Source organism: Meleagris gallopavo, chromosome 16, assembly GCF_905368555.1.
Source record: "Meleagris gallopavo chromosome 16, MGAL_WU_HG_1.1, whole genome shotgun sequence".
In the NCBI taxonomy this organism is placed as follows: domain Eukaryota; kingdom Metazoa; phylum Chordata; class Aves; order Galliformes; family Phasianidae; genus Meleagris; species Meleagris gallopavo.
Window position 1 is genome coordinate 11,660,693 of NC_139419.1, and position 25,919 is coordinate 11,686,611.

The window sequence follows — 25,919 nt, forward strand, 5'->3', positions numbered from 1 at the left end:
ACAGACTAGCAATGCCTGGTCACATAACCTCTTGCTCAACTTTACAACCGAAAGGTAGCAGTAAACCTAATTAGTAATGGAGAACATTTCTACTAGGAAGTATAGAATACAACTAGGCTGAGAAGTTTTTACTTGAAGTTAATATTAAAAAAAAAAAAACACTAACAGGAATTGAGGCAGAAATTCCAATCTCTCGTAAAGATAAAGAAGGATGGGAGTGACTCTCCAGAGAAAAGGTTCTCAGGAGCAGTGATTAAAAGAACAAATGCAAGGAGTAACCCAGCTTAGTAGAAAACAATGATTTCACATTTCTTATTTTCTAAATATTTTGTTCAATAAAATCCAGCATAAACAAGAAGTAGTAAAAACCAGTAAAAACTGGTAAACATGCTTGCTCATGGGGACTTTTTTTTAATCTGAATAAGTTGTTATGATGAAAATAGGAAGTGATGCGACATAAGAAAAAAATCTTGTTAGAATTTAACTTAATCAGAAGAGAGGAAGAGAGATTATCTAAGTGCTGCAGCTTCTGTCACCTTATATAAACATCTTCAAGCTCTCATGGACAACGGTCATCCTCCCTAAAACTGAAGAGCTCTGAACTCCACCAGAAGCACACAGCATGAAAGAACTGAAATATTTCTGCAAGTGCTTGGGATTGTATGTTGCTGAATGTCATTACCTTTTCATTTACTGCATTCCCTTGTAACAGTGCATAATTAAGAGTTAGAAAATAGTTGCAACTATGAATTGGTTATGATAAATAGCCTTCCATATAATTACTCAACAAATATTGCACCCATCATTTTAATAGAAATTATAGTGAAAGTGGTGTAAGAGAAATAAATCGGTTCTATTTAATAACTATTGGGTGCAATATGAACAGCATAGACATGGATGAACAGTCATCTACTGTGAAGTATGGCAACAGCTAATGTTGAAATTCAAAACTTTGCAAGGCGTTAGGCAACAATGTGCCAAATAAGCCTTAGAAAATTTTCTTGCATCTGAAATTTGTAACATCTGCATTTGTCAGCCAAAAACATATAGATTTGCAAGAACTGCTATTTATTCCCCAAACTCACACAGACTAGCATTCTAGGTCAGAGCTGAAATCTTCTCTTAGCCCTTGAAACCAGAACACATTCTTTCCAATAAGATTTGGTGCATACATAATATATCAGATGACCTTGTGTCAATCTCAGTTCATACAAGATTTCTTTACCAAAATCTAAAACAACTATACTAACATAGAACCAAACAAATTACTCAAAGAAGGTTGAAAAATGCTGACCTGTTACCTGAAGTGAGTTCTTTTCTGCATTCAGCATCACTTTAATGGAACTGGAAGACATCATGGCAAATACTCACTCCTCCCATTCACACACAGTATATCTATACATTGCTTTCTTTCTCAGAATCACAGGATATGAAATGGTTGAAGTCAAAGGCACCTTGGGTCCCTCCACCCCAGCAGAGCCATCCAGAGCAGGGCCCAGGCCCGTGGGCATCTCCAAGGAGGAGACCCCACAGCCTCTGGGCAGCCTGTGCCAGACTTTGGCACTGCACAGCACAGCAGTGCTGCCTGACGGGCAGAGGGAACTGCTGTGATCCAGGTTTGTGCCCAGTGTCATACCAGAGGAGCTGCCTGACTCCCTTCAGGTATTGATGGACATTGATGAGATTCCCCTGAGCCTTCTCTTTTCCAGGCCACTGATTCATATTTGAGCACACAGCTGTGAGATAAATAGAAAATAAAGCAGCATCCAGGATTTTAATTTTAAACTCCTGAGCTGTGAACAATAAGTTCCTGAGTCACAAGACAGGATAAAAATATAATGCAAAAAATAAAAGAACTGCTTAAAAAAAGAAAAAGAAAAAAAAACAGTTGCAAGACAAGTAGCACAGATGTCTGCAATTAGGCACTGAGTTGCAGACTCTTTGCCACAGTATCATTCCCACATCCCTAAGGTCACCCCACGGGAGAGAGGGAGAATGGCCATGGTGCAATCGCAACTCGCTGCCCATGAATTCTGGACAAGAATCTGTTTAGCTGGTTCTGGTACAGCTGCATGCTCTGAGACCCGTGTGGCAGCACCACAGATTCTTGGCTACTTGTATTCCTGCCCATCTGCCCAGATGGCATGGGGCCATGGCTCTGGCCATAGCAGGGGAGCCATGGAGCTGAACTACCAAGAGGCTTGCAATGAAAGCACAGTGTACATAGCACTCCAATGCCATCCATCACACAAAAGCATTTCTTTTGGTGACAGAACAGACAGAAGCCTTTGCACATTTAAGGATACATTTCTACTTAAAATTATCTGACAAGCAGAGCGCACAAGAGCTGTAGCAAATAAATGGTTGTAGGTGCATGCCAACTTTCACAAGAAGCTGAGCAACATTTAAGTGCTTTTACACAATTGCACAACTCTATCTGAATCATTCAGAATAGCAAAATTCATTTTAAAAGTCATTTCCAAAGCAGATAACTGCAGAAGTTGTAAATGGTCTTAGAAGTCCAACAAAACTCAAATTTATTTGGCACTTACTTGTAGAGGTGCCTCCTTGCCCACGGCAGGGCAGTGGAACCAGATGGCCCTTAATAAGGTCCCTTCCAACCAAAGCCATTCTGTGATTCTATGATTTCAGTGATGATGGATCACACGCTTCCAGAATTTTTATGGTGGTTTTGTTAAAATTGTCAGTCAGAAAAACTTGAGCTATGGGATAAAGCTTAACTGCTGTAAATGAGATCAAGGTTTTCTCTGAGTAAGAAACCGATGTCAGATAAGTGATGGATCTAGACTGGCTCGTTTAACTGTCTGATCCACTTAAACCCCTCTGAGGCAGTTTCAGGCAGAAAGGGGCACTGTGTCACTCAGGATGATTTCAGAGCCCAACAAACAACGATTCAGTAGGACAGCAGCTACTGTTCTCCTGGAAAATTATTTTTATGCTTTCCTAAATTAAAACTTCTACTATCTTAAAAAGGAGGAAAAAACCCTTCTCAATTTCTCTTCATTTTCAGGACATCTAGAATAAACAGTTTAATGAGTTAACTGGTGCTGAAATGACTTCTCATTTGCTTTGTTGGGTTTTTTCCCCCCTATCATGAAACACTCATTTTAAGCATTTCCACTCCATTCAGTATTATTCACAAAACTAACAGCAACCCTTGAATAAGCATTTCACAATTCAGTGAGATTTGGTACCACGCTGCTGAGCATACCACAGGGTCATGGTTTCACTACAGCCCTTCCAGTCACCAAATGAAAACCAGCTGGCTGCATCAAGAGCATTGGTGGACTGCAATGTCATCCCTACAAAGAAACTTTCTGCACAATTCCTGCAAAAAAAAAAAGACATCCAAATCTATTTTCTCAAAAAGACACCTTTCTATAGCCAATCAAATACTTAGAAGAGTGTTGTTAAAATCTGAAAGATTAACACAGTGGAAGGGCAATACAGGAGCGTGTATAACAGCAAAGGGACCAGTGGGGATAGGATTGTATTTCAAAGGAAAAGGTGCTCACCCATCAGATGTAGGCTCACAGGAAAGACTCCACAAGGGAGGGATCTCCAACCAGAGATCCCTCCTCAGTGGCAGTCAGCCCTTAAATGAGGTCTAAGAAAGGTGCAGCCAGGCTCCACCCTTCAGTCTCAGCTGAATTGCCTTCACCTGTGCTCACAGGGCTGACCAGGTTCCTTCCCAGGTGCTCAATCAGTAGCTCAGGCCAGGACTCAACAGTTACCACAGAAGTGTTAATGATTATTTGATATTACGGGATTATTTGGCCCTCTCTGTGCATTGAGCACTAGCACTACTGTTCCCTGGTTGCTGCAGTGACTGTTTCACCTCTGGGGATGAACAACATGAGTCACACACACAGCAACAGTAAGTTCTGACAGACTGAGTCTGGAGTTCTCAATTCACTTGCCCTGCTACTACCAGCTCCTTATAACTATTGGAAATTTCATGTATTTATGGGTTTTCTAGAAGGTAAGAATCTTGCAAGTAAAGATATTTTATTTTTTTTACTTCTGTCCTTAACAACATTTCCCTAATGTTTCTCCAACGCTGAGACTGAAAGTCTGGCTAATTTCTTATGGGTACATAAATAGGTAGAAGAGTTGAATATTTAGACTATGCCAACACTTTGCAAGAGAACGTTAAAAACAAAAATGAACCAGCAAGAGACAAAAGAGAAAATTATCTCCACGTTTCAAGTGCTTGCATAAAAAAAAATAATAAAAGCATTCAAAAACTCAGAATATTGCACACAGTATGAATAAAGGTTTCTGCATTCCTACTGCTCACCTCTGACATGATCACAAAAAGAAGGGGCAAACTCAAGGTCTGGAGATAGCTCATTATCAGTATAATTAACTAATCTGGTTAATTTCACATTCCTTCAAGTGAAGTTTTAATATTATTTAAATGAAGAGGAAGCAGTGACATCTATTAGTGGAAGTCTATCATTTGGGCCAAAATTAAAAATAACAGCAAATCTTATCAACTTTTTTTTTTTTTTTTTCCCCTCTTTCTCTCTGAGTTTGTAAATGTTTCCAATAACTACCCTAGACAGGTGTAACTCCACAATGCAATGGAAAGCACAACAATGATAGCAGAATAGCACAGTCCAAGGCTACAACAAGTGAGGATGTGCCCAAACGTAGAAACAAAGGAAAGAATCTCCTTACTTTTGGAAGACCTCAGGTAGGCAGAGATCTCCAGTGAAAAACCCTCACCTCCCCTGCCAACCTTTAAATGAGGGCTGGGAAGGGGTGGATCCTGGCTCCAGCCCTTGTGGTCACTCAATGCATTGAATGCACCTGAGCTCCCCTGGGTTGGCCCTGCCTTCCCACCAGGCGCTCAATCACTGCTTCAGGCCATAACTTAGCATTTCCACTACAGAATGTAAGGCACCAAAGTATTCCAAAGATCAATTTATGAAACAAGTGAATTTTTTTATCTCTAAGATACAATAGGGAAGCTTTGTTTTACTTTCACAATCAGTATATTAGTCAGTTCTTTTTTCTCTTTTTGTATTTTTCTTTCGTAATCCCTAGATGAATTTACAATAAAATTAATTATGGTGAATAGCATTAAAGATAATCAATTTCATTTCAATCATATTCAAATGAGATGTATAATGAGATGTTGTAATAAGAGACTCCTTTGAAAGTTCACAAATATGTACTGTTTCTTATTACTGTAGTCTTGTATCTGGGGATAAATTCTCCTAAAATTTAGAACTTTAAACTTCTGAAGGCAGCTAAAGGGAGTTCATATTCTAAAGTTTCTGAAAAGTTTTAAATCTTATCCATATTTTAAGTTACTTGGGTCCAAAACAACAAATTTGTATCTTTCCATCATTATAAGTTTTACCTTTCTCCTTCATTTCACTAAGCTACATTTTGTGTGAATCCTGTGCTTTAGCTTCTGTGGGAAGTCCATGTTTTTAGTACAGAGATTGAAAACATGCTCTTAGATCAGAACCAGATGGGGTTTCAGTAAGAAGCAGAGGTTTTTTTTATTTGTACTGACCATCTCATCAGACAGCATTCACTGTTTCTGATTCTTCAGTAATATTATATTAATGATAGAAATTCAAAGCACAGGATTTTCCTGAATTATTTTTCAAAGCATTGTAAAAATACTTTGCAAATTTGCTTGTAAAATGCCCTACATTCATCATCAAAACAGCTGTCATTTTCACCTTCTTTAATTACCTAAAGTTTATAGTAGCACATATGCTCTCTCTTTGTGTGTTTTAATCTAGAATTCACGTGCACTAGAAAAAAAAAAATAAAAGAAAGCTTCAAACTCTACAAATCAAACCACCTCCAACTTACAAATTCAACCACTTCCTAAACTTATAAACATGACATTTGCTCATATATATTTCTACTGATTGCTTCTTCACATCAAAATTTCATTTTTACGCTGCTGATATATTTCATGTTTCATGGCTCAAAGTAATTCACCAAACTGAAATGCAGAATGAACTGTCCATTGCTTTGGCTTCTCTATCACAAGTGGATAAAGGATAAGTTTTCTAACAAGATTACACTGACTGCAGCGTTCACAATGCTTAATTTCCTATTTCTGCTTTTTCAGTCCCTCTTCCCACAAGAAATACCAGAGCTTTATTATCGTTATTCCCACCAGCATTACTAAACAAGATCCATAAAATTTTAGTTACTTGCCTTGAAAGAAGGATTGAAACCACGGTAAGAAAGATAACTTAAATGTATTATTTACCTACAACAAAAAGAATTTGCAGCACATCATCTTTTCTTGTTTTCAGACCTCTAGATGAATGGCTCTCCAGCACCTGCAGTGCATTCATCCCTCAGGAGATGATTCTTGGCCTAAAAACAGTTCGACTTAAGGAATGTAGTATTAGCTGGAGATTAAGTGATTTCCATAAATGTTCTGCAGTTCATTCCAAACATGATTTAATTGAGCTCAGACTTTTTAAACCACTGGAGAAAGCTCATCTTATTCTTCAGACATCTGAGAAAGAAGTGAGGTGAGAATTACAGATTGATTTCTGCAAGTTACATCAGAGTGAGCACTAAACATTATTGGAACATACCTTGCTTGTAATTCATAGAGATATAATACCTAGACATGTATCAGTAAGTCATTGCTAATTACATACAATAAATCAGTGATGCAGCCTCATCAATGTATCAATAGAAGAAGATCCATTGCAAATACTGGGCTGATGTGCTACTGACTGGAGATGTATTACTTCTGTGAAATACATCACGTATAATAAAAGCAGCTTACATTTCAAAGCAGCTCTTGCTTTTGATGACAGTAGATAATTATAAACAGTGAAATCTGTCTGCATACAATTCAAAAAAAAAGGTCGAATTATTTAGCAGCAGCACCAATATGCACACACAGGCTGTATTCGTAGAAATTGCCACAATTATTTTCCCTTTTTAATCACAACAAATTATTTGAATACTATTAGTAAAATGCAAATAGGCTTTAAATCTAAATAAACAGATGGAAAACCTGGGAGGAAAATATTCTCCCTTTTTTTTTAATATCTTAGCACCCTAAGCAAACCTTGAGTTGTCTGTGAAGCAGTTCAATGTGGACTTTCATTGGTGCTGTCACTGTTTTAGCATTAATGTCCTGATATAAAGTAGTAGAGACTTCAGAGACTCGGGCCAATATAAAACCTTTGCAGCATGAAGTAATTTTGTGTCACTACTCTCTTACTTTCAGAATTGGCTGCAAATAAGAGTCTAAGGATGATTTAACGTGTCCTCAACACAACGGCCATGGTTTAACAAAATAAACACATCAGTCTTTAGGAGTTATTTATGACTGGAAGAAAAGCAAGAAACAGCTATAATAAGCCTAGTTCTGGAAAATATTCTGAAGGGAAATAACTAAATGTATGGAAAATATTTTTCTTTACATGTTGCTGCATTCCTCTTGTCAGTAAAGTAAGATCCCAATTAATATCCACAGGAGAAATTATTAGAACTAAAATCTTCCAAATAAGGTCCCAAGATATCACTGCTAAAGTGGAAATTTAGGAATTCAGATCTGATTACATGCCAGCAACTGGTACTTCTACTGCATTTTAGAAATAAAATGTCTTCAGCGCTCACGGAAAAGCCTCACTAATTTAAGATGGAAAAACATAAGCACTGATAACTCACTTGCGATAACTCGGGCCCTGCAGTGGTTACTGCTGTAGAATCTGGCTCTACAGCACTGATGCCATTCCCTGTTAAATCTGCTCAAAGGGATGTTAAATATTTTGCTAAATATCTTGTCTAAATCAACTCCTTCAGCAGACAATGGTTCTTCACCCCCAAAATGGGGACTTTCACTACAGTCTGGATTGAGTGTTTGCTATCAATGAGATCTGCAACTCTGGCATGCAGACATTCAGGAATATTGGCTTTGTTCTTGCATCAATAAGCTGTTTGCAATGAGGCCAAACTTAAAACACCTGCTTATATAACTGCAAGGATAAATTGATTCAGAAGTCATCCTAACGCAGGACTGGGTGGCAGTCTGATAAACTGGATTGATGTCAATGTCTTTCATACGCTTCTAGCTGATCTGTCTTTGCAGTGAGAAGAGACTGGCTTAAATGAAAATGGTGTATGTGTACCTTCAACCACCATGATAGGAACTGGATGAAAAATGATATAATCTCACAACAGACTCTATTGGAGATACAACACCAATTATGTCTTCTTGTTAGAATAAAGAACTGGAAATTTCAATACAGATGCTTTTTCTCTTGCTTATCACTGTTATCTGTAGCCTAAAGATTGGGACAGCTTTATTCTTCTTCATGCATTCTTCTTTTGAATACATTTAATATTGGCTACTGGAGAGAGATAGGAAAAACCCTAGTTTGTGGAAAGAAGAAACAAAGTTCTCTTCTGAGTGACACTATTGCACGTTTAGAGTTGCCAAGTCTTATGATGAGCTGAAAAATCTGATTAATCCCAGGAGTGAAAATTAAGAGACTGAGAAAAAAATTTCACAAATCCTATCTGTAGTTTTGCTGTAACCTTCTGGCTGTGTGAGATGTTTGGAAACAAGTCTTGCTTCTCCCTTGTTACTTTTAAGACTGCTATACTCAGCACAGAATGTCAACATGGAGTTCTTATTTTTGTTTTAATGACGCAAGTTGTAATTAGTGGAAACCATGCCTACAGCAACACAACATTTGTTTATAGTTTAATTTAAAGCTCTTTTACTATCTGCACTGGACAGCCTGAAATCATAAATAAGTACTTAAGATTTATACAATAAAAATATTCCTTCCCTAAAACTATCTTCACTGTTACCTCTCTGGTCTCCCTTCTTTACTACATAATACTTTTGGTAGAAAAAAATGTCAGTTATTTTCATCAGCAATTGAGAAGAGACATCAGCATAGAATTGAGCTTTTACTACACTTATCATACCCTCCCATTATTTGAAAAAACAACCAGGGATTTCTTTCAGTGTAGTTATTGACTGGTACTAAAACATGAACTTGCTTTAGGCACATAGGTGTAACTAACATTCAAAAAAAACATCACCATCTCCTTAGTATCTTGGGTTTATGTATATATTATGTGTGTATATAATGTGTGGCTTTGTTAAAAAAAAATGCTATTAGGAATATATAAAAATGGTAATCTTATTCCTGTTCTCTTTAACCAAAGTTTGAAAATGAGTTAAGATGTTCTTATTGTAAAATTATTCAAATTTTAAGAATTCTCAGAGCTTGAATCTACATGTTATTGTCTTTGTACTGACTTTTTTCTGCAGTATCACACTGAACTTCTGAAGTCACTTGTGATTTAATTGCAGTTACATTTCATTAGAACTCCCAATGTGAGTTATGTACCAACCTGAATAACTTTACTTCTCTCTTTTATCTCCCTTTTTTAGCTAATATTTTTATTTGATTTTTTTTTCTGAGAGTCTAATTATATCTGTTCTTCCTTTCTCATACTTCAATTCATAAAAATGACTCCTATTCTCAATGAGACACTGTGAAACCAGGTCATACACAGTGCAATTGATCTCTGGCAAGAAGGGGAGTATTTCCATCTAGATTAGAAGAGACAGCTTTTTTATTCCCATTAGGGTTAGCAGGAGCTGTGTAGCTCAGTTCCGGTGTACCACAACAAATGCTTGCCTTCTTATTTAATCCATCCCTATCTTTTAGTTTTCATAGGGGAAAAACTATTCTCAGGGGAAAAGAAAAACGATCATGATACAGAAGAAGCAAAATTCGGAATTGGTCCATATTTCTTCTCTAACTTTCACAAGTGTTAAAGCAGCACATTTCAACACTTTCCACTTCATCTGCAAAAGTACTCAAGTTATTCAGAGTTCTATGAGAGCCATTAAAAAACTGTCAGAGAAGTGCTGGTAATGGCAGAAACATTTTTCAGAAGCTGTCAATTTCCCCAAATATCCATCAGTGCTACCAGGCACAACAAGGGATTCCTCATTTAGAGCGTGTCAATTCTTATTATTAATGTCACGATGAAAACACCTGCTAAGAGTATGTTTCTGGCAAAGTGAGGCTCAGTCACAGAAATGAGGGTGAATGCCACTCAGATTAGTAAGCAAAGAGGAGCTGAAGCCTTTTTTTCCCCTTACTTAAGGACAAAAACTCTGTCTCAAGCTAGATCTGGTAACAGTAAGCTGCAGAAAATGCAGATAATTCATAAAAGATGATATGAATCTAATTTATTAGATAACAATAATCATAATTGCGTGTAAAATTATGTGTTTGAAGAGAATGGGCTCTTGGTCATTGATTTGCTTTGCAAATTCCAGTCATAATGAGAAGTACCATACAGTTCATGTTATGCTGTGGATGCTGGTCAAAATATGACTGTAGTCCTAAGGGCATACAAAAGCTTGATTTAAGCTAGTTAGTCAGGCTACAGATACCAGAAGCACTACAGCAACATGGAGTTCAGGTCCACTAAATTGCCCCCATAACCATCACAGACACACACACGTTTCTAGAAAGGTCTTTCAACCTTCACTCAACCTCAGGACACATTGCCTTGGCTGCTACTGCTCGACTCACTGAGCACTGCATGATGTGCTCTGCTTTAATAACACAACAAGAACAAATTTATCCTATGCCTCGTTGCAGTGTATATTCCTGTATATGTACTAACAAAGTGAAGATAGTGACTGCTGTCATTTCTCTATATATTTTTATATATAAATGTTGTATCTATGGGATTATGTGAGCTACCAAGGTGATATTTTTTTGTGAAAGGTCTCACTGAGATTCAGTAAGACAGGATTTGAAAGAGAATTTCAGAGTTCTGCTTTGAATTAAGACAAATCCAATTGAGTAAGACATGCCACTGATAAAGAAACTGTTAGTTGAATTCTCTCCTTATTTCTACATCCATAACACAAGTTAAGAAATATTTTGAGACAGAGGAAGATATTGTAAACAACAGTTAATCCAGCTGGCTATATGTTGACCGACAGGAAGGATGCTCACTATAAATGAAGCTTCATTTCAAAAAAATTTCTGTAACAACATTTTAGCTGTCACCAGGCAGCTCTACATTCTGATGTTGATACCACAAAGCACTTAAATACCAGTTTAACATTAGGCTCATGGTTTTAAGCACACAGCATTAACTTTAATGAGCATTCTTGTATTCATAATCACATACCTGGACTCATTGACAGAGAAGGCATGATGAAATAATGGTCCATACCTTCAGTTTGTGTAAATTGTGTGACCTAATTGAAATGAATAGAGTTGTGCCAATTTATACTAGCTGATAACCAGGTCTCAGGGGTCCAAATTCTAGCAAAGTATAAGTTAACTTCCAGTGCAGCTATCACTGCAATTTTCTGTCTCATACAAACTATCAAAATCCTCTCTGCCTTTCCACCAAGCAGGACTTAATAATCAGGCATGTATTTTAGAGAAACTGAAGGATAATTCCAGTATCTTAACCAATCCTTGTTCTCTTAATGAAAGATTCCATTACCATGGCCATGTGTGAGTTATTACCAAGAACATTTTGGCTGTTATATTTCTCTGCAGAGCTACCACAGATCTTACAAAGAATATAACTCACTGTTTTGTTTGGTGCTTTTTAAGCATTTGTATGTGACACTTCTAAGAGAAAACAAAAAAATCTGCTTTTAAATAGACTTAATTTTGATTATTTAAATCTAACCTTGCTTTTTTCCTTGTCAGCAAATTCAAAGGTTCTCCAAAGTTCACTGTCTCCTCCATCTTTTTTGCACACTGGCCTGTAGTTCTGAAGGGACAATTGGATTTTGAAGTCTTGCGAATGTCAATATTAGAAAAAAAATTTCAACCACTTTTTTTTGGGGGGGAGGAGAGGGGGGAATAAAAAGGCAAACTATTTTTGGACAGTGCCATAAAATAAAATAAATTTTAGAAAAATGTCTGAATTCATGTAGTTCAACTCTGCCATTGAAAGCTATTTACTTGACTTCAAAATATCCATTACATCCTGAACTAATGAGATATTTTTGTTGCTATAGCAAGGGGAGATGCTTAGAGTTTTAGTGACAGAAATTACTCCTGGAAACCATCCATGGTCCTCATGGAAACAGAGATAAGTAGATCACATCCCATTAAAAGGTAAAAGAATAACTGAGACCATTGTTTTATGTTAACACAGTGCTTGCTGCTACCAAAAAAATAAGAGAAAACTTTCTATGTGATCAGCAACAAAATGTTCCTCTTACAATTTCAAATGTTGTTCCTTTTAATTCTCAGACTCTTGTAAATCTGAGAAATAACCAAAGGACCATCACAGTGCTTCCTTTAGTACCACCTTTTAGATTTTTAAGAAATAATAAAGTACAAAGCATTATGCTCAGTTTTCTACTTTCATATCCTGTGTATTAGACTCAAACAGAGGAGACATATGCAGAAAAAAATAAACAAAACAAATGCAGAAAAAACAGCAAGCTCTTGGTGCAGGATATTGGACATGAAAGGAACACAAAATTTGTTCAGTTATTCTAAGGCTGTAATATATTCAGAATTTATTTTTATTTCCCCTCAATTACTTGTTATTGCTTCTTTTGGCAAAGGATATGATAGGACAAAAAGCTGAAGCACTTTTGTTTCATTTTTCAGTGAATAAAAATAGTGAATTTGCATTAAAATTCACATTTACTAGAATTTAATCCTTTTTTATAGAAACCATTTTAAGGATAAACAACATGAACTAAAATCTCACTCTACCACGACATTTTTTCCTACTTTAAGACTCTTTCTCTCTATCTCACTTCATGGCTTAGCACTAGGCTCCATTTCTGCAACCATCTAACATTAGATCAAATCCCTTCAGGTAAGGATTGTGTTTTTTATATTCTCTGCACATTGTCCACTGCAACTATTTTAGATGTTCAGCAAGCAAGCAATCAAAAGTAATAATGGACATTTAAAAAAAATAAAATGTCGTATCTCAAAGTCTCTTCATAATATTATCACAAAAACAGAGATGAAAAAGAGAACACAGGCAACCTATGTTAATGATTAAACACATTTTGCCTCTGCACAAGCAATGACCCACTGTTGTTGTGGCCGCTGCTGAAACGCACCACTACCGCTTCGCTGTGCTCACAGCCACTGTCTGGTCTCCATAGTCTTTCAGCAAGCATTGATGAAGGTCACTGGGTGCCATTTTTAGCTGATGAAGGAATTCAATGATACGTATTTGCTTCATCTGCGCTCCCATGTCAGACACCACTCTGTCAGAGTGCCCCTCTGCTGCCATCTCTCTGATTGCACCAGAATAACACGATATTGGTGGGAAGGTTCAACCTCTGCTAACAACCCACCACCATATGCCTCTGATGTCATGGGCCAACATCATAATACAGGAGGCATTACTTTCAGAGCAGCCCCCATAAAACAAAGTTGATGGACATAAGCAACAACAGCATAAATCTAGCGGCATATGTGACCTTGTGTTTGTGAAACTGGTGCATCAGTTTGGTTCAATGGCAGTGACTGCAATTTGCAGTGAGCTCTCAAGGTGTTCATCAGACATTTTTGATGAAATTTTACTCTTTCTGTGCTTGAAAACTGTTGCTCACAAATGTGCGTACTGCCTAAAGCAATGACATGAGTAAGGTGTGACTGCGAGGTGAGGGATATTCCTCTCTGGTAAAAGAGGGCCTACAAAAATCTGGTAAAGAGATACGATCACGTTTTTCATTGCAATAAACCAAAAAAACTGATGATTTTTTCAGCACTCTTAAAACCTATTCTCAAATTCCTTTCTCCAAACAGAAAGCACGGCTGCATATTTTTTGCTGTTCACAAGACTGTCTTTAGCCAATGCATTAAAATGCATCAACTTACTTGTCGTAACTTGAGTTAGCACTGCACTGCACCCCCCCGTGCCCTGGTTTCAGCCTGGATGGGGTTAATAGTGCACTGATAATTGGTTGGTGCTTAGTGATGGGTGTGTGCCCAGGGCTGGGCCACTCGGCAGGAAGATGATGTTATGAGGCAGGGGTTGGCCACTGTGCAAGCTGGGCCAGACCTCATGCAGCCCACGTGCTGGACATGCCTGCCATAAGAAAAAATTAAGAAATGCACACCGACTGCATTAACCACCACTACATGCAGTGCACATATGTGTTCTACTGTATGTGTCATCCTAATGGTAGCTAAGCATACTACTAGAAAATTAACTCATACACTGTGAATAAAAGAAAGCCCCATTTCTACAGTGATGTTTTCCAGCTATTATAATACAGACAATCTTTTCCTGATACTCAGATTTGAAAGAGAAAGGAAGAAGACGACAGAAAGAATGAATGAAACAAAAAAAAAGAAAGAAGGAAGGAACGAAAGAGAAAAAAAAAGAGAAAGAAACTTTTAAAATCTGCATAATCTGAAAGTGTTTAATGTAAATTGGATAGATCAGCCTAATTTTATTTCAGTACTTTTTAATTGCATTTATAATTAGTAAAATACATTAATGTGCTACACAGAAGGTCAGGAGTTCTGGTGAAAGGATCTAATTAAAATGCTCTACAGCATTTGTGTCACACATGCAGTTAGTAACCTTGAGCACTTCCTATAGCAGCAAAGGAGATTTTTATACTTAATTGAGAAGTTTTTCTTAAAAAAAATATATATATATATATTTATATGTTTGTATGAGAGCAGCACATACAATGTAAGTATTCTAATATCTCACCCTACCTGTACAACACTCTGATTAGGATGGTTTGGTCCATTCCGCATTGCATATTTTTCAAGAGAGACAAATAAGCAACAATGGGTTCACTTTCTTTATAATAAGAACTCTTAGTTGCCCACGTGCTGCCCAGTCTTTTCCTCTTGGCTGTCTCGAGTCAAACTATGCAACAAAAAGTTGATGGGCAGAGATAGATCTGAAGTTGGTACCAGCTGGAAATTTGAGTATGTGTACCATGAGACATTTCTTCTGACATTTGAATCTCCTAGATGCATGTATCTGGAAAAAAAAAAAAAAAAAAAGTAAAATTAAACATAAAGAAAAGCTTTCAGCAAAAATCAGCCAGCTCTAATTAGTGGTGCTAATTTATCTACTTAGAACTCATATTGTGATTATATTACGTTTAGATTACACATGCTCAGGTGTTGCAATGCTTTCCTTTCATCACCCTCTTAGGTGGTAAAACATCATTAACATTCTTCTGGCAGTGGAATAATTGCTCAGTAGGATTAGAGATCCCTGCCTCATGGAGGCATATACACACACATACTTCTGGTACGGAAGTGAGAGATGACTTATGGAAACAAAACAAAAGGACTGCACACTTTGTTGTTATTGATATATACTGCCCTGCCAGGCTGGGTTTGTGCATTGGTAACATAACTTTCAAGTTTCAGAATAGCCACTGGAATTATGAATTCATGAAATATCAGCTCTGTTTGCAACAGAAGAAAAGTTACCTCAGTATTTAACAGGAAGAAAAAGTGTGTGAGGAATGACTGCTCCTCCTCAGAATGATATTCTGAAGCTGAAAAAGATTCACGCTTCTCACCTGCCAGAAAGTTTGGGCAGCGGCTGTGAGCACTGTTTACTGACCTGAAAATGGGAAAGAAAATAAGCCATTCTGTATATAGAATAAGTAGCCTAAAGCTTATGTAAGAATGAATGACAATTTCTTTCATCATCTCAACGTTTCTCAGTACTGTAAAAGTTACTTGCAAGTGCTTGATCATTCTTTTTCTAAAATGACAAAGAACATTCTTCTTTCAAACATGCATCTTCATTTTACCATGTGTAACAATAAACGTGGGCTGTAGTGAGAACACTGCTAATCCTTATTCTTGCACACAGAGCACAAAACAACAAATAATCAAAGCCATTTCTAAAACTGCTTATAAATTTAGCCTTGCATACATTTGTGAATAATGCTATAAGCAGGTTTTCAGATACAGGTTATCTTCTTCTCCTCCATGCAGAATTATTGGATCTTGCAAGTCCTGTATGGAACTAAGCGTTGATCGTGCTTGCATTTCAAAAACACAAGAAATAGTTCAAAAATAACCAATCTTCAGTTATAAAATCTTTTAAATGCTAAATAGTACTCCCGAGTGAACTTATCCCAGTTGCAGACTTCTATTTATCCTAGTAAGGATTCCTAAGACAGTTTCTCTAGAAGAAAGCTAATCTCAAGCAAACATCAAATCCAACCATAAGCTCTACAAAGGCAAATTTTCATTAGAATTAAAAAGCTAAACTGAAGGTAGACACAGATTATTCTCTCATGAAGCCTTAATGGTGCTAAACTCCACTGACAATGACCTGAAACAAGATCTATTTTCATGGAAATCTAACTCAGTAAGTCTGATATAGTTAAGGAAAAACAAAGTTAGCTTCTCCCAGCTGAATGAGGCAGATCACTTCCCAAAGATGCCATGCAAAGGAAAATATAAATAAAATTCCTTCTAATAGCAGAAGTATAGAGGCTTACAAAACAGAGATGAAAGAAAAATCCTGAACTAGGCAAACATAAAACTCCAGACCTTGACTTCACAGTCTATAATATTCATAAAGGGATTCATATGAAAAATAAAATATGACAGATGCCTTTTTTCCCTAATGATTTTGACTGGTGCTATTAGTACTATTGTCTCAGTTTGAATCTAGACGTCAATTCCTCACTACGCATACAGGCTCCGGGTCAATGTTACAGATAATGAATATCTGCTGGTGTAAATGCTTATTGTATCTCAGCCCAATTCTAGTAAAATTTAAATGGTCTATTAATTTTCTTAATAAATTTAGATATGGTTTCTGACTGCAATCTGTCTTAGATTAGTTAACAAAAGTGTACGAAGATCCTTCCAAGCTGACGATTCAGAATATTTCAGGCAAATCATCACCAGCATAATAAATAATTTAAAAAATCTATTAATTTCTCCTTAGGATAATCCTTAAAAATGGTGCAACCCCCATGTTTAACTCAGACCTTCTCGTGTGTTTCATCTGGAATTATCAAAAATAAATAATGTAACTACTGTTAGAAACTCTCAATGGACAGTCATTCTTTCTCTCTTTAGTGCAAACAGTTCAGAATGCTTGAAGCAGACCTCAGTACCTTCCCAATCATTTATGCCTGCGACGTCAAACCGCATCAATCGCCTCTTGTATCCATCAGCTGTTCTCATCACATGACTATTTCCATCTAGAAGTCACAAAGGCTCTTCTGCATGGTAAGAGCTGCATACAGCACCGTGAGGCATCTGGTTGCAGTGTCCATAGGAAGCCCCATATGGAACAACATTATAGATTCCTGAGTGCCATCTACTGGCATTTTAACTGTTAACTAAACTTCAGTTTGCTCATATATATTTGTTTTGGTTTGGTTTGGTTTTTTTCCACTTTGGGATGACTTTCTGCTTCATTGATCCTTATTGCATAACATGATGTTCAGAGGAAATATAATGGATCCTTTTTTTTTTTATTTTATTTTGATGTTTTCACTTGAAATGTTGTGATGCTGTCTGTCCAGACATACTTCTCAGTGTCAAAATGAACCGAAATGTTTCACTTAGACTTAGTTTGAGGTTGAAACATGTCTGGCTGAACTGATGTGGTGCCATCAGGAGGTGACATATATGCCCATCTTCCTATATAAGCAACAGTTCTCCATATGGTCCATGTATTCTGTGATGTGTCATAACTACACATTCAGGAGACAGTCTGTAGTTGTTTTTTTTTTAAAGCACGATCCAGATAAGGAGGCTGAGGAACTGAACAACAGAAATTACAACTCACGTGAACAAATAACAAGATAAATAATATTTGCCTTATTCGGGGAATTGACCGTGTTTTATAAAGCATTTCTGAAGGGCAAAGGAACTCAAAGCAACAGGCAAGTGTTTAAGGACAAAAGCCTCCAAACACGGGAACAATTCATTCTGATGCTCAGGAAAAGGAATAATTGTCTGGCCAGTAATAACTGGAGAATGCAATGGAGCATCTCTTGCCAAGCATTTCTCAGGACTGCACAAAATTATTCCTCTGCCCACTGGAATGCTGAAAAGTCTTTCTTGTGTAAAGGCATCCAAGGCCAGCATGCTTTTACACAATTTCTTCAATTAAAATGGCAGGTCAACAGAATGATTAAGGAAAAAAGCAAAATTCATCAAGAGAGAAATTACAGTTGAGCTTAAAGATACTCAGTGGTTCCTTCTCAATTCAAGCATATCATTGAACAGTGCCCTTCTCCACAAAACTGTATTTGCAACAGACAACTGCTGAAATACTTTTAAGACATCTTGTACAAGTTCAATTTTGTTCAAAATACATGAGAATATATAATAATATTTCATATTTTTTAAAGTATATTATAACTACAAGATTTTAGGACAGAAAGCTTAAGAAAAAAAGCCCTACAGTGCTGTTAGGAAAAAAATCAAACTAGTAGCAGGACTCATACCAATCACTAGGGCTGCTTATAAGTTTTTCCTTAGAAATATCTTTCCTGGATCTCCGGCAACAATTTGGAATATTTAGTCTTTGGTAATTGATGTCCAAAAATTAAATGCTCAAAAACTGGAATGTTTCAATATAGCAATATTCATCAGTGCCTGAACACTGCAGAAAAAAAAAAAAAAAAAATCCTACTTTTGTTATATTCCATTTCTTCCTAATTAACGAAAACAATCAAAATCCTTCAAAATCAGCAAATCTCAGCAAATGTACACCATGTGGGGATCAGCAAAACCTTGTCTCTAACATTCCATTTCTTGAATACCAAAGGACAGTGATTTTGGTTATCTGACTTTGCAAGAGTGAAGATCGTGACTTTTTTTTGTGTGTGTGTGTACTAGCATTTAGGAATTAATATTTAACGCATCACTTTCAAAAATGCTTTTTTAAAATGTTATTTTGAAAATAAGTAGTTTCTTTAAATGATCAGTCTGGTAGTACAAGCACTTTCTAAACCAAAGCTTCACCAGAGTAAATTCTGGAAATTTGGAAATAAATTGCACTGTAGTTATTCATTATGAGTAGCACTACCTGCTTTCTCAGAAGCCTTTTAGGGTTGCTTTTGATTATTTTTCCCCTTTAGTTGAGTATCAGGATAGTTACAAGCATAATTAATTCATGCTTTGGACTCTCAGGATTATGAAGTATTACAGGATGGCAGCGCTAAGACAAAATGCTCTAATTCACCAGCTGTCATGTATTTAATTAGAGATTTTGAAGAATCTTTCCTACTTAGATGAGCCTTCATACTTTGTGTTTTAATAAAAAAAAAAAAAGGGGAAGAGGGAAAAAAAAAAAAAAGACTCCTTTGTACAAGGATTCTAGGACTCTGATAAACTTTTTCTTAGCATGACAGTCTTGTCTACCACATTAATGTTAGACCCACAGTTGAATACCTTGTCAGCTGCCAACACTGACATTTTCAAAGAAGCTGGACTGAGAGTGCAGGCTCAAAAATTGAGGATTCTATTATGGAGACAGAAAAACCACAGACAGAGTTCCTTTAAAAAGCAGGCAAGCTTCATGAATTTCCTTTTGCTTCAGAAATAGAAGGAAAAATGTGTTTTCTGTCATCCATATGTTCAGAGAGGTTAAATCAACAAACTTTTTCCCCTCCAAAAAATCTAAACTGACTTTCAAGAACTCAAGATTAATTTTTATCTTGTGTATTTTATATGGAGGAAGAACATTCTTCAAGAATTAAAGCTAGAAATATCTTTAAATTGATCTGATAATCACAGACAATCTTTATATACATCATATTAGCTGCTAAACATGAAGTAAAATGTGTAAAAGAACAGATCATAGAAGCATGATTCCTATTTATGTTATTGCTTTATCACTTTAAATGTGAGCATAGCGAGGTGGTGGATGGTGCATTTCAGCAGTGGCAACAGCAGCTGTGGGTCACCTCCTCTGGTACGGAAAATAGGTTCACCAAGATTAGATTCTAGCTGCCTACATTGACTTGGAATCATGTGCTATATTTAGGAATACGGAAAAAAAAAAAATCAAAAATCTGCATTTGCATTACAAAAACAAATTAACGATCAAAAAAAACCTATTCGCTGTCTTAGAATTAACATGGAAATCTAAAAGCCATACAAGTGGAGTATTGGCTGGCTTGAGAATTTCTGAGACAGATATATCCTCTTCTTCCAGGAAAACTTTCCACTTCTTAATCTATTTCTGGCACTGTATCTGAAAATAATATTTCTAAAGAAAATGCAGATTTGCTCTGTCTCTTGAATGAGCATCATTTTTTTTGCATCACGTTCAAAACAATGAAAGAGCTGGAAGCTGAAAATGGTTCTTCAACCCACAATATAAGCCTAAAAAGGAACACTTAAGCGTATAGCATTCTCATTTGCAATTCAAAATGCATTTTGCCAAGTGAAAATAACAAAGAACTAAATAGACATTATATCCAGATTGTACCTTAGAGACACAGGAAAATATAACTATGTCAGTGAATGTTACAGATTGCCCCATCTCGGAAGTTAACAGATGAATTCATTTGCTTTATGAAAACTTAAATTGCCCTTTTGTTCCAGTGGACACAACAGATGAGTCAATCGATGGCGAAGCGTACCCCAACCACCTCTAGGTCTTAAATTTCCAGTTTCTGTGATGGAACCAAATGCAGAAGTAGACATCAGAGACAATATCACAGACAGAAAAACGTTGCTAACTAAAACTCCTCAGTTATTCCAACTGCAGTCTTGTAATGTTTAATGGAATCTGATTATTACTGTGAAAGGTTTTCTGCAATAACACCACATGCAGTGTTTTCCACAAATGACATTTTATCGTATATTAATATAAACTAGAACTACTAAACTACTTGTTCTTAAAATACAATTCACTTCCCTTTCCTTTCACCACCTGTCCCTCCTCTTGCCCACGTATGCAAACTAGCAGTGCTGGAATAAGATAGTTTATTATACTTTAAAATGAACAAATACCTAATTTGTTTTCATGATGCAGCTGGTAATTTGCATCACAGAAGTAGTAAATATCTCAAAAATTCTTCACCACATCTAGCACTAAAAATTTCCTTTATTGTTACCTTTGAAGACTAATCTCACTAACAACACCTTTACAAGAAGGGCCCCCAATAGCTCTCACACAGTAGACAGGTATATTAAAAACAATGATTAAGTTAAATGTTAATGATCATTTTCCCTAGCATATTTGAAAAGCACGATTTCAATAGTTATGTCTATTTAATCAAAAATAGTGCAACATTTCACTGATGTGAGCTACGGGCATCTCTCAAAATAGAAAGTTCCGCAGTAGAATTTGCAATATCTCCATTGGACAAACAAAACACAGTCAAGCATTTCCTTGAATCAAGACCACGATCATGTAGGAAGCTGAGGGACAGAACTGCTTCCAATATATTTTTTTGGTGGTATATTCCAGCAAAAAGGGTATAATAGTGTATACATCTTCCATTTCTTTACAAGCAGATATGCAAGAAGATTTAAGATCAAAACATGATCCTTACTAGATCTAGAAAGCATATAACTGTGTTTGAATAAGGATGCTTCTAGGGAATAACATGGTTTGCCTGAAAGGCGCAAATAACATAAGTCAAAATTGCCTCTGTAATTCTTCCAAATTTTACTGAAGGAGGCTTCTAATTAACATTTTTCACTGAAGGATGACAAACCAACCTAGATAAAGAAAACCTTTTGGCTTTACTATTCCCAAAATAATAATATTCCATGAGAATACCTATCTGCACCTGATGTGTTTACAGAACGAACAGATGATTGGACGCTCTACAAAAAATAAAAAATAAAAAAAAGAATAGTTCTTTGAAGAAACAGATGAGATAGACCATGTGTGATGACAAAAAGGGTTTTAAAATGCAAATAATTATTTTTGCCATTTGTAGAACCCTTCCTCTGTGCATAATAACAAGTTGATGTATAAATCATATTCAGAAATACTTATGATGAAACTCCCATTCAAAATAAAACAGACAAATGTCTTCAACTTAATGAAATCACACAGTAAATTATTTCCAAGAACATTCCAATGTCAAAGTAACTCACTTAATTATCCATTATCGTAGAAATGTAGACATAATGTTAATTAAAATGAAGGGGCAAAACCATTTCCATTTTTTATTAAGATCCATTGGCCTCTTGAACAGCTATTAGCCTTGCCGCCAGGGTTAGGTGTAGGACAAAAGTTGCCCTGGTGGGTAGACCACTGCACGCTGATTTCAACAGCTTAGGAACAGCAATGTCATAATGAGAGGCAATTGAAAGACTATCTGCAAGCCATTTGTATTGACAGCACACAGGAAGCTTTTCTATGACGACCATTATTTCTGCAGTGTATTTTGCAGCTGCAGTGCAGTCACCTCTAACAATGAGAAGAATTATCCGTGCCTGTAGCTGAGAATACAAATACACCTGCGCAGTGCTGGCCGTTGGAAGTGACATTCTGCAAACAAAATCTTCCAGCAATACACTCGTCTTAGTTAGAACTTTGTCAGATTAATTATAGTGTTTGCACACTCCGTTATTTGTTTTAGGACTGGATTATCATACGGTGTAGGAAGTTTTACCTTCAGGGGTGAGCAGTGTAGCTGAAGGAGAATGAAAGGCCTGTGAGCCTTAGAGTGTGCTTTCAATATTCTGATTAAAGTCAGACATTGGAGGAAAGTAGTTGTAGAAACCAAATGGCAATTTGGGGAAACTTCTACATTCCCTTGTATCTGTACATTTAATTACAATTCCAAAGTAGATGTTCACTTCCTGTGACCGACACCACTATTAGAGATAAGCTATAGCACTATTATTAAATCAGGCTTTTTGTGAATTTGCTGCAGACTTGTGGAACACAAAACACACGATGACAGACCTGCACCACTATGGTAAGCAATTACCAAAGCAACAAAACAGTATTACCACTTGCTGCTATTTGCTGCCATTTATTTTTTTACATATATTTTTCTCTAAACAGGCTGATGAGAAAGCTATCTACTTGGGATACAAATGCATGGACAATTCCGTTACTTTCTTTCTTAGTGCCATTTAACTATTTTTGTACAACTGCAAACAATACGATTTATGTTTGATTTTTTTCAATAAAAATATTTACTTCAATGTTTTTAAAGTTTTGGGGAACCAGCCCTAAGCCTCTTTGCAAAACTGATCTATTGTAAATGCAATTCAGTAATTTTGACTTCTTCCACATTTAGCTTCATGCATTTTTATCCCTGAATCATGTTAATTAGTCCAGAATTGAATTCAAATTGCCATGGTTATTTTTCTTATTTCTATTTTTTAAAGGTGTCTATCATATACAGAAACAAAAGATGGTGGTTGTATGGTTAATAGGAGCCGTTCTTGGTGAAACTAATGGCAGTGCTCATTCCTATGTACAGAAGTAGATTATTTGAATTCAAAAGTTCAAAGGTATGTATGTTCCATTCTGATTTTTACTGTAAAAATCATTTGAAATACGTGAATGAATAGTACAGGTGCTATATACAATGTCATTTTAATGTAAGTACTGTATTATATTCTGAAGTGTACAGACTCAAAATTTTATTCACAAAGCAAATTTTCACTTTATGACACTTTAGTATCACAACATATAAAAATCTTACACGCGTTAACATCACTCATAGCATCACTGCTGATTGTCAAGAGTACAGCATTCAATGAAATTTCCAATATATATTATTTCCTTCAGTCCTCTAAATGATGAATTATAATTGCTTTAATTATTCAGAATGACACAGATTTGAATCTAAGGTAATAACTGATTTGTGTATCACTTACTGCAGTGCTTTAAAAGTAATCAGGGACCAGGTCTCTGCTGATGGAAAAAGGGCACAATCACTGACTACAAAAAGTTTCAGTGAAGTGTATGAATGTTTCTAAATTGTTTTCATAATCCTCTCCCACATGGCCAACTAACCTGCCACACTTAAGAACTTCAGAACGCTGTTGGCCCTTTCTGAATGCCTCAGCCTTTTTGTTTTTTTTTCCATCAGAGTTACTCTTGAACATCACATGAGTAAGGATTTGTAAGAAAAAGAAAAAAAGAAAACCAACCAGCCATTACCTTGAAAACTCTATGGTAAGATTTTGCTATTTTTCCAGTTTTGCAATTAGCAAATTGCAAAATTTTATAATTCTGCTAGATTTTGCAGCATTCATTGCACTGCTTTGTATTGTTGGGGGTTCTTTCATTTTTAAGGAAAAGGGCAAAAATGTAGATTCTTCTCAGCTGTACTAACAGCTGCTCATGACCTTGTTAAGCTAACAGCAGGACAGAGGGTTGGAGGAGGGGAATGTAATCTTCGCAACAATCCCATGAGGACTGAAGAGGTGAAGGAACAGTCACCTCCTAAAGTTTTTGGGTTGTTTCCAGCAAATGGAACGGCTCCCACTGCCCTTCAGGGACATCCCCACGAACCACACCACTGCCAGACTGTGCACGTTGCTATCCATCCATAAAACTTTAGGTTTGGGAAACCACACTGAAACACCAGTTTTCCCTACCCTGTATGAGACATTCATGTGACATTTTATCTCTAATAATCTACTTAATCACATCTCAAGTTTTCTTAAAATACTCTGTGTTTAGGTGCCTGTATTGCAGAGTTTCTGTTTCTATGGTTACCCGCACAAGTCCACGTTTCAGAACTGCCATGGTAAGACAATGATAAAAATGAGCCAACTTAGCATAAATACAAGTCCCTGCACATCTAACACTTTTTCCTCCTTTCATCCCTCCTCCTGCACTTTGTAAAGCTCTCTCAGATCTCTCGCCATACACAGCCTTTCAAGGAAGGCAAACACCTCTTTTATTGAAAATGCCCAATTATTGGACAAATTTCTTGCCTCCCCCCAAGTAACTTTACAACTCCGGCATACATCTAATGATAAGGTGTAACGGTTACTATAGCAACATTGCTCTAGTAATAAATAACACAATCATGCTTCTGATTCCTTTCAACGAATAAAAAAAAAAAAATTGAGCACACCCTGGATTAATGGCATAATTTACATAGAAGTCTTCATACATTGTTATTTTTATTCAAAATCCTCAGCTAGTTTTAGTTCAGCATATTCTCCACATAATCAGGACTATATGAAATAAACAAGATACTCCTATTGCAATGGTGTTATCGCCTCATTTGTCAGAATACCACAAGTGACAGTCCTGAATTCAGGTGAAAACATGCTCCATGCCTTGAGGACATCAGTAGGCTTTTGTGGCTCTGAGTTCCCTGTACTGGGACAGGAGCCACCACCTAGCTCACGCCTTGTCCCTGCAAACAGGATAATAAAACTGAAAAACTAGTTGTTAAGAGTTCTGTATAGGCAGAGCTTGCATGGAGAGCCAGATCTCTCCAACAGGCTCACCAGCATGTGACCACATCACCAGAGCAGTCTCTGTTGCATGTGTACTACCAACAGCATCTCCTAGGGGAAGGGAAGGAGTCCACAAGCACTGTTCTGAGCAATTCTTGTCAGCTGCTAGATCCACGGCCCTTTGTGATCACTCCAGTAAATGCACAATGCGTTTCTGATCTTACACAAATTGGAAAACATCCAACTAGCCTAACTGTCCACAAAAGATTGTCCTGTGTTACTATTCCTGCATTGGCACAATGAGGTTCTGCTGATTGCCTACCAGCCCCTTCTAGAGGCACAGCCAGGTTCCTTCTGCAGCACAAGCGGCCTGGGAGGTCTCCTGGGGACAGTCTGGGACTAGGATTCTTCACCCAGCAAATTCACGGGCACACTGACACACATCATTTGGTGTATGCACAGCTGGAAAAGCCTTAGGGGAATTTGAGGCTGTTTTACAACTCCCAGTATGACAGCTCCAGTAGCAGTTAGTCATTTGGT